Genomic DNA, 9578 nt, shown 5'->3' with positions numbered 1-9578 from the left:
TCATGATGCACTTTTTCTTTTTTTGGGAGAGGTTTTTGCTATAGGGTGCGTGTGCTCGACAGACAAATGGAGAGAGACAGAGAGACAGAAAGTGAGAAATCACCCCCCAGGGGGGATGGCCACGCCGCAATCCCTTCTCCTCCGTTCTCCTCTTGGGATCTTGGGCATGCACGCACACGCGCCCAGCATGAGTTTTAAGCCACCGGGTCCAGAATGTGAACCGCGGTCGACTACGTGGGAGTCCAGCGACATAGCCATTACACTAACTGCTGGTCCCCATGATGTACTTTTTCACAGAAAAACATGCCATGACTTTTCCAGTGACCCAATACATGAGATATCAGGAAAGTCCTCAGTATTTGTAAGCTAAATAACATAGTTTTAAACCACGTATGGATCAAAGAAAACAACAGGGAAATGAGAAACGATTTTGATAGGATGAAAGTGAAAACAAGTGCATCAAAATTTTTGTGATCCAGCTAAAGTAGTACCTGGAAACTGATAATATGAAAGTGTCCATATTAGTAAGAGAGATTACAGATCAGTGATTTATTTAAAAAAAAAAAAGAATTATTTAATTTTATTTATTCATTCATTTATTTTAATTTGACCAGAGAGAGACACAGAGAGAGAGAGAGAGAGGGAAAGTGAGAAGGCAAGCCACCAGGTCCAGGACTCAAACCATGGTTAGCCATCTGGGAGTGTCTAGCACCTTAACCACCATGCCACCTGCTAGTCCCCAGTGATCTGTTTCTTAAGAAACTATATATATATAAAAAGAACCAAAAGTAAGCAGAAGAAAGGAAAATCAGAGTAGAAATTAATGAAAGAGACAACAGAAAAATAGTAGATAAAAAAAATCAATGAAATTTTTTACAGAAAATCAATAAAATAGGACTAAATGCCATAGACTGATCAACCAAGAAAAAAACGCACAAATTGCCAGTATCAGTAAGGAATGTGGTGACATCACTGTAAATCCTACAGACATTAAAAGGATAGTAAGAAATTATGAACAGTGTTATAACTATAAATCAGATTAATTCTTGAAGACACAACCACCAAAGCTCATTCAAGAAAGATAAACTGGAGCTAGCCCTGTGGTCTAGTGGTTAAGGAGCCAGATCCCACATGACTGACCTCATGGCTCAAATCCCAGACCCAGTAGCTCAAAAACACACCAGGTGCATGAGTTAGTATGCTGAAAATCCTGAAGGGATGGAGAAACAGAGGAAAAAGGTGGGAACCAGCAGTTAGCATAATGGTTATGTCGCTGGACTCCCACGTAATCGACCGTGGTTCGCATCCTGGACCCGGTGGCTTAAAACTCATGCTGGGCGTGTGTGCGTACGTGCCCAAGATCCCAAGAGGAGAATGGAGGAGAAGGGACTGTGGCGTGACCATCCCCTCTGGGGGGTGATTTCTCGCTTTCTGTCTCTATGTCTCTTTCTGTCTGTCTGGCGAGTTCACGCGCCCTATAGTGAAAACCTCTCAAAAAAAAAAAGAAAAAAAAAAAGAAACAGAGGAGAAAGGATTGTGGTATGACCATGCCCCATTGAGAAGTGCTCTCTCTGGTTGAGTATATGCATACTGGTCAACAAACCAAACCAAACCACCATGAGGGCTGGCTCTGTGATGCAGCAATAAAGTGCTGCACAGGAGCTGGCAGGTGGTGTAGAGGTTAAAGGTGCTGGACGTGCACATGGCCAATTGCAGTTCAGGTCCTAGACCTGGTGGCTTACTTTCTCACTTTCCCTCTCTCTCTGATCAAGCTGGAAAATGATAATAATTAAATTAAATTAAATAATTCTTAAAAGAATAAAATGTGCTGCTCAAGCAAGGCCAGATTCTGCATGATGACCATGGTTTGAATCTTCAGGTTAGTCAACCTGAAACACACTGGGCATGTGCACAAGATCCAATGGGCTGCAAGAATGGAGAAAGGGTATAGTGGTGTGACCAGACCCTGTGGAGTGTGCTCACTTCTCTCCTTCTGTGTCTATGTGTGCACATCTTCCATCATGAGTAAAGAAAACTTTTAAATAAAAAATGGCATGAAAACGACATACTCAGTATAAATCTGAAAATAGATATACACACCCTATACACTGAAACCTATGAAACATTGCTGAGAAACAGACCTAAATTAATAGATCTATACTGCTTTCATAAGTTAGAAGACACAAAGGTGCTAAGATGTTAACTGTCTAATCTTTGACTATTCATATTTCCACTCATAATCCCAATAGGTTTTTTATATATATATATATAGAAATGGACAAGCTATTTCTAAAATTCCTATGGAACTATAAGGGATCTATTGGGTCATCAGAAGAGTCATGCGTATTTTTTTTGTTTTTATTTTTCTATGCAAAAATGCATCATGACTTTTCTGACAACCTAATGGAAGCTCCAACACAACTTGAAAAAGAACAAAAGGAGCAACACTACCTGATTTTAGGATTTACTTAAAACTACCATTAACGAGATGGTGTGGTGCTGGCTGAAAGACGAGAAGTGGAACAGCACAGAAAGCCCAGAAAGTGACAACTGTGTGTTGGATGTGTATTGTAGGCATTATTCCAGGTCTCTCTGTGGCACTCACTTCATGCCTCCTGGCTTCTAGTTGCCTAAAGACCCCTATTTGATGGCACACTTTGTCTTTGGTTTTAGAGGCAGCACAACATAGAACTCACTCTCGCTCCATGATGCCTGGGTTTGTATCCTCTTCTGTTAATTAGCTTTGTGATTTTGAGGCACATAACCTCTCAGTGCCTTGGGTTCCTCAAATATAAAATGGGCTAATATATCTACTTCATAGGATGCTGCCAGGATTAAGTGGGTTATTTTGTAGTACTCGGAACACTGCTGATTAGGTAGTATACTACCATGTTAGTTATTGTTCCTCATTTGACTGCCAAGCTCTGCTTTAATTGTAAAGAAAACTGAAGAACTAAAGTTAATAGTTTGCTATGGAACAGTAAAGTTTTTTTCCTTTCTTATCTGTTATTAAGAAGATAATAAAAATTAAGATTGGGAGATTAGAAGGGACTCTTTATTTTTTTTTTAATAGAGATTTTTTACTATAGGGTGTGTGTCCTCACCAGAGAGGCAGAAAGTGAGAAATCACTCCCCCCACCCCCCAGGGGGGATGGCCACCCTACAATCCCTTCTCCTTTATATTTCTCTTGAGATTTTGGGCACACATACTTGCCCTGAGTTTCAAGCTGCTGGGTCTGGGACTCAAACCAGGGTCAGCTACGTGAGAGTCTAGTGCCTTAACCACCACGCCACCTGCTGGTTCTTACACTCAAAAACAGGGCTAGTTAAAGTATACCTCTTTGAATCTACCAGAGGAAACAAGATTTTAATTTTAATTAATTTCAATAAAGATTTGTAAACATTTTTATGACAATAATTTATCATTTATTTATTTATTTTTAGATTTTTGTTTGCTGGAAACAGATCAAGACAAAAAAAGGGTAAGTGAGAAATCACCCCCTCTCCCAAAAGGGATGGCCACACTACAATCTCTTCTCTATTTTCTTCTTGTAATTTTGGACATGCACGCACATGTACCCAACGTGATCTTTAACTGCCAGGTCTGGGACGTGAATCATGGTCAGCTATGTGGGAGTCCATGACTTAACCACCATGTCACCTGGCCCTACAATTTATTTTAAATGAGCAGACTATTCAGAGAAGACTGTCCAAACTAGTGATTCAGTAGGGTGTGAGATGGGAAATGTCATGGGATGAGGAGGAGGTCCTGACTCCTGGGAGGAGTGATCTTCCTCAAACTCCAAACAAATTGTTTCTCTACAGATTATGATATACTCAAGTAGAGAATTACTACCAGGGAGAGACACTGGTACATAGAGTGTCCCTTTCTTTAGGTGTACTGTGTACATCTTAGGTGTTCCAAAACAAAAGAAAACAGCTGAAAGTCAATGGGCTAACAAATCGCTACACTAGTACACTATTTTATAGACAGTTCGCAGCCGTGGCTAATATGTTAATGAAGTCCTAAAGGGAACCGACCCAAATTAATTCAATGGGTACTGGACAAATAAAAAGCCAATGTTCTCTTTTTTTAAGAGAGATTTTTCCCGTAGGGTACCTGTGCTCACCAGAGACAGAGAGACAGAAAGTAAGAAACTGCCCCCCGGGGGGGTAAGGCCACACACACGTGCCCCTGGAGTTTCAAGCCTCCAGGTACAGGACTCAAACTGCAGTCCGCCATGTGGGAGCACAGCAAGGTAACCATTGTGCCATCTGCTGGTCCCTACAGAGATTTCTACTATAGGACACATGTGCTTGCCTGAGAGAGAGAGAAAGACAGAGAAGCAGAAAGTAAAAAATCATCCCTCTGGCGAGATGGTCATGTTCCAATCCCTTCTCCATTCTCCTCCTGGGATTTTGAGGCATGCACGCACGCACACACACATGTACCTGGTGTGAGTTTCAAGCTGCCAGGTTTGAGACTCGATCCACTTGGCCATGTGGGAGTCCAGCACCTTAAACACCACACCACTTGCTGGCCCCTTGCTGTTTTTTTTTTAAGCTGCCAGGTCTGCTGTGAACCACTTAGCCATGTGGGATCCAGTAGCCTTAACTATCAGGCCACCAGGGGCTCCAATAATACCTTTTATTAACTATTTGGTTTTGCACAGAAAAAGATGTCATGACTTTTCTGACAGCCCAATAGAATCCATTTTAATATATAATACAGCCTTTCTTTATGACTTTTTATGCAAATAAAATCAATTTCTCAGTTATCTTATTTTGCTAATGGCAGATATACCATCTGACAAACAATGTATTTACCCAAGAGTGTTAATATTGGTGGTAGAATAAAGAGTGACTTCTTTCTCTAATTTCCCAAATCTTCTGTAATGTGGTCATATTACTTTTGTTTTAAAAACTAGGGACAAGCAGATGGCGTAATGGTTACATCACTGGATTCCTACACAGTCAACCACGGTTTGAGTCCTGGATCCATGGCTTGAAACTCAAACTGGGCACACATGTGTGCATACCCAAAATCCCAAGAGAGAATGGAGAAGAGATTGCAGCATAGCCATCCCCTCAGGGGGGTGATTTTTTTTTTTTTTTTTGTCTCTCTGGTGAGTGCACACATCCTATAGCAAAAATTTCTTTTAAAAATAAAAAAACAGGGGCTGGCAGGTGGCGTGGTGGTTAAAGGTGCTGGACTTCCACATCATCCCTCTGGGGGGATGGTCACATTCCAATGGCCATGTTTCATGGCCAACCGCAGTTCGAGTCTTGGATCTGGCAGCTTGCTTTCTCACTTTCCCTCTCTCTCTCACTCTCTGGTCAAAATAAATAAATAAATAAAAATTAAAAAAAAGAAGTCATAAACAAACTAAACTATAGGGGATGTCTACCTCTTTCCCATATTTAAAGATGATAGGTAATACAGGTATTGTAATACCTGTATTACACCAAAAGAGGGCACTAATACACCCAATGATAATCTTGGGATAAGGTCAGTTCAAAGAGAACTGCAGTAAAACCTGATTTCTTACCCACTTTTTAAAAAAATAATTGTTTTTGCTGGGCGTGTGTGCGTGCGTGCCCAAGATCCCAAGAGGAGAATGGAGGAGAAGGGATTGCGGCGTGGCCATCCCCCCTGGGGGGTGATTTCTTGCTTTCTGTCTCTGTCTGTCTGATGAGCGCACGCGCCCTATACCAAAAATCTCTAAAAAAAATTATTTTTATTTAACTTTATTTATTTAAATTTGACTAGAGAGGTACAGAGAGAAAGAGAGAAAGAGAAAGTAAGCCACAAGTTCCGGGACTTGAACTGCAGTCAGCCATGTGGGAGTTCAATGCTCTTAACCAGAATGCCACCTGCCAGTCCAGTCCCCTCACCACTTGTTTTATTATGAAATTTTGGGAATGCTCTTTAACTCTAGCTTCAGCCATTCCCAATGGTCAACTGACTTTAATCTATTTTCCCAAGTATACACCTGAAAGGAATAAAAGGAAGGTTGTTTAAAAGCTTATTCTAAAAAAAAAAAAAAAAAAGAGAAAGAAATGTGAAAGACATTTCAAAGGGTGGTTGTCAGTTTTAACTTAGTTTAGGAACAAATCTCCAATTCCCAGGTCTATATAATACAGCCTGTTTTTCTTGCAATAGTTATTTCTTAAACATTTTTAAAAGAGAATTATTTAATTTATCATTATTCTTCAATTTGATGAGAGAGATAGAGAGTGAGAGTGAGAGCGAGAGCGAGGGAGGGAGGGAGTACTTGAACGAAGGTTAGCCATGTGGGAGTTCAGTGTCTCAACCACCACGCCACCTGCAGGCCCCCATTGCAATAGTTTTTTAAAAGTTGTCAATATAAGACACATTTCTAAAAGAATTCAACTGTGCCTGAAATAACTAAAAAAAAAAAAAAAAGTTAATTAGAAATGTGTATTATGAAAAAGCTGTGCATTGATTCCAATGTTTTATTGCACTAAAACGAATGAATACTTCAATTCCAGTTTCCCACGATGTTTTTGAAGTCCCCTCGTAGTGACAATAAAAAGCAACGTTTTTAGTTGCAAAAGATATCAGATCATGTGTTTATAAACTGAGTTCAAAATTTTGTAGCTTCTGAAATGGGTTAACAGTATGCTCTGCTGCAGATTTATCCTTAACCAAAGAAATTCTCAAAATGGCACAGAAGATCATTGACCGAATACAAAGCTGCCACTGTCACAGACAGACACACATGCTTTTGGATATGGATAAGTATGGCAGCAGGCCAAAGAAAGTTGTACGAACTCCTTTCAAACTAACATTCCTCTCAGAAGCTCAGAAAAAAATAGTTTTTCGTTCATTAAAATAACCTAACATCCCCTTTGCCCTCGATTTCAGATTTATAAAGCACAGAGAACAAAATGGCATTGACTACTCTTCCCCAACTGAATGAATGCTGGATGGATTTCAAAATGTGATTTTTGGCCTTAGTTATCTAAAGAATATAATTAAGATAACAAATGTAGTGTTGAACCATGCTGGAATGGACAAAGACATTAACTCTGCCTTTTCTTTTGTTTTCTTCCCCCCCCCCCTTTGGGTCTGGCTGGCTCTTTGCATATACTGGACAACTTCTTAAGTTCTCCCATAACATAGTATAAATTTAAATCCCCAGAAGACATAGGGTCCAATCTAAACTCAAAACACTAGTTAATTGCTAATAATTATGAAAACTCAAATTTAGAAAATGACTTAATGCCCTCTGCATATATTTACTTCTAATTCAACACTATGCTAGACAGGTCATGCCAACATATTTCTCCTGTGGTTGTGATACACTTACATTTCAACACTTTGACAGTGAGTTAAGTGATGAAGTTAAGTGACACGGGTTCAGGCCATGATATGTGATATAAAACTGATTCAAGGATGCAGTGGGTGGGTGCTGTCTGAAGGAAGGTGGATCCTTGGCTAGGGTTTGATTCCTGGCCCTACTGGTTTCATGCCAGGCATGCACTCAGGATCCTGACCAGATGGAGAACTGGAAGAAAAAAGACTGGTATTCCCAGGCCCTTTTGGGGAATGCCTCCATCTCTATCTTGTGCTTATGCTCTCTCATATAAAAATGTTTAAAAAGAAAAAAAGGTTCTTTTAAAAGAGATGACAGTCTTTCAAATCTTTATCAGTAATTACTTAGCAAGAGGAAAAGTAAAAAAGCATTTGGTAATAGATATACCTTTGATTTTCGAGGTTGTATTCTGTCCATCTCCCCAAGCAACTCTGTTTCCCCCATGGAAATGAAGGGAATTGGTCAGCAGATGGTGTGGTGGTTGGGGTGCTTGACTCCCACATGGCCAGCTGTGGTCAGAGTCCACCATAGGGGATGGTCAAGCCACAATCCCTTCTCCTCCATACCTTCTACCTATATAGCTTTTGGACTGTTATATTTCTCTGAAGAATATGGGTATTTCTGTTTCAGTATGCAGATAAATTTGGTTGGACTCTAACTGCAAACTCTTGTCTTGGGCAGTAGCTCAAATCTCAGTTATTTTATCACTAGCTGGGCTGCTTATAACCTTTCATGTGCATGCATGGTTCATGTAAGTACAGAATTTGTATTTTATTCACGAAAATTTAGGTTCTCATTCTCTGGCTCTCTCTTACCTAAGATTCCTCTCCTCTCCCTTCTTTATAGTGGGTAACCTGAATTCTGTCCTTTGAAAAGATTTTTCTTTCTCTTTTTTGTAGAGGTTTTTGCTATAGGGCGTGTGTGCTCGCCAGAAAGACAGAGACAGAAAGTGAGAAATCACCCCCCGGGAGGATGATCATGCCACAATCCCTTCTCCTACATTCTCCTCTCAGGATGTTGGGCACACATGCACACGCGCCCAGTGCAAATTTAAGCCACTGGGTCCAGAGCTCGAACCGCGGTCAACTATATGGAAGTTCAGTGACACAGCCATTACTCTAACTGCTGGCCCCTCTGAAAAGTTTTCAATGAAAGTGTTAGCCAATCTATCAGGTGTCAACCTCAATCTGTCCTCTGCCTAAAAACAGTAAAAATGGAAAAGTATTTCCATGTTGTCTCTTCTTACAAGTGTCCACTCTCTCTCAAAATCTGTCCACTTCTGTTCATTCTTTAGTGCCTTTAATGTCTTGTTTTTAAATTTTGTCTAGAATACAGCTATATACAGGAAAGCTAGGCCTAATAAAAGCCTAGTGCCATAATAGAAGAAAAGCCACTGTGACTTTGTTTTGTTTTGGAGAGGTTTTTGCTATAGGGTGCGTGCGCTCGCCAGACAGAGAGAGACAGAAAGCAAGAAATCATCCCCCAGGGGGGATGGCCACGCAGCAATCCCTTCTCCTCCATTCTCCTCTCGGGATCTTGGGCATGCATGCACATGTGCCCGGCGTTGAGTTTAAGCCACCGGGTCTGGGACTCGAGAACCGCGGTTGGGTTCAGCAACATGGCCATTACGCTAATTGCTGGTTCCCGTGACTTTGTTTTTAAAGATTACCTCGAGACCTTTCTCTTGCACGGCCATCGCCGGAGCTGCAGTGGCCAAAATGAAGTTCAATCCTTTCGTGACTTCTGACCGAAGCAAGAACTGTAAAAGGCATTTCAGTGCGCCTTCCCACATCCGAAGGAAGATAATGCCTTCCCGCCTTTCCAAAGAGCTGAGGCACAAGTACGACGTGTGATCTATGCCCATCCGAAAGGATGATGAAGTTCAGGTTGTGCGAGGACACTATAAAGGTCAGCAAATTGGCAAAGTGGTCCAAGTTTACAGGAAGAAACATGTCATCTATATTGAGCAGGTGCAGTGGGAAAAGGCTAATGGCACAGCGGTCCCTGTGGGGATTCACCCCAGCAAGGTGGTTATCACTAGACTAAAGCTGGACAAAGACCGCAAAAAGATCCTTGAACGGAAAGCCAAGCCTCGCCAAGTAGGAAATGAAAAGGGCAAATATAAGGAGGAACGATCGAAAAGATGCAGGAGTAAAATAGTCCTATCTACTGTTCTTATTAAAAAACTGCTAAAATGAAAAAAAAAAAAAAAAAAAAAAAAAAACACGAGGGCTGGGG

General features: G+C 40.9%; 1 protein-coding gene and 1 pseudogene across 1 annotated transcript in view; one reads left to right on the top strand and one right to left on the bottom strand.

Annotated features, from left to right (window-relative positions):
- Positions 1–9578, bottom strand: part of RTN3 (reticulon 3) — a gene marked incomplete in the record, with an annotated part of 72907 nt that overhangs the window by 18727 nt on the left and 44602 nt on the right.
- Positions 9018–9538, top strand: LOC106734995 (60S ribosomal protein L26-like; annotated as a pseudogene).

This window comes from Tupaia chinensis, unplaced genomic scaffold (genome assembly GCF_000334495.1).
Source record: "Tupaia chinensis unplaced genomic scaffold, TupChi_1.0 Scaffold000273_1, whole genome shotgun sequence".
Classification (NCBI taxonomy): Eukaryota; Metazoa; Chordata; class Mammalia; order Scandentia; family Tupaiidae; genus Tupaia; species Tupaia belangeri.
The sequence above is the reverse complement of the archived record's forward strand: the minus strand, read 5'-3'. Positions and strand labels throughout refer to the sequence as shown.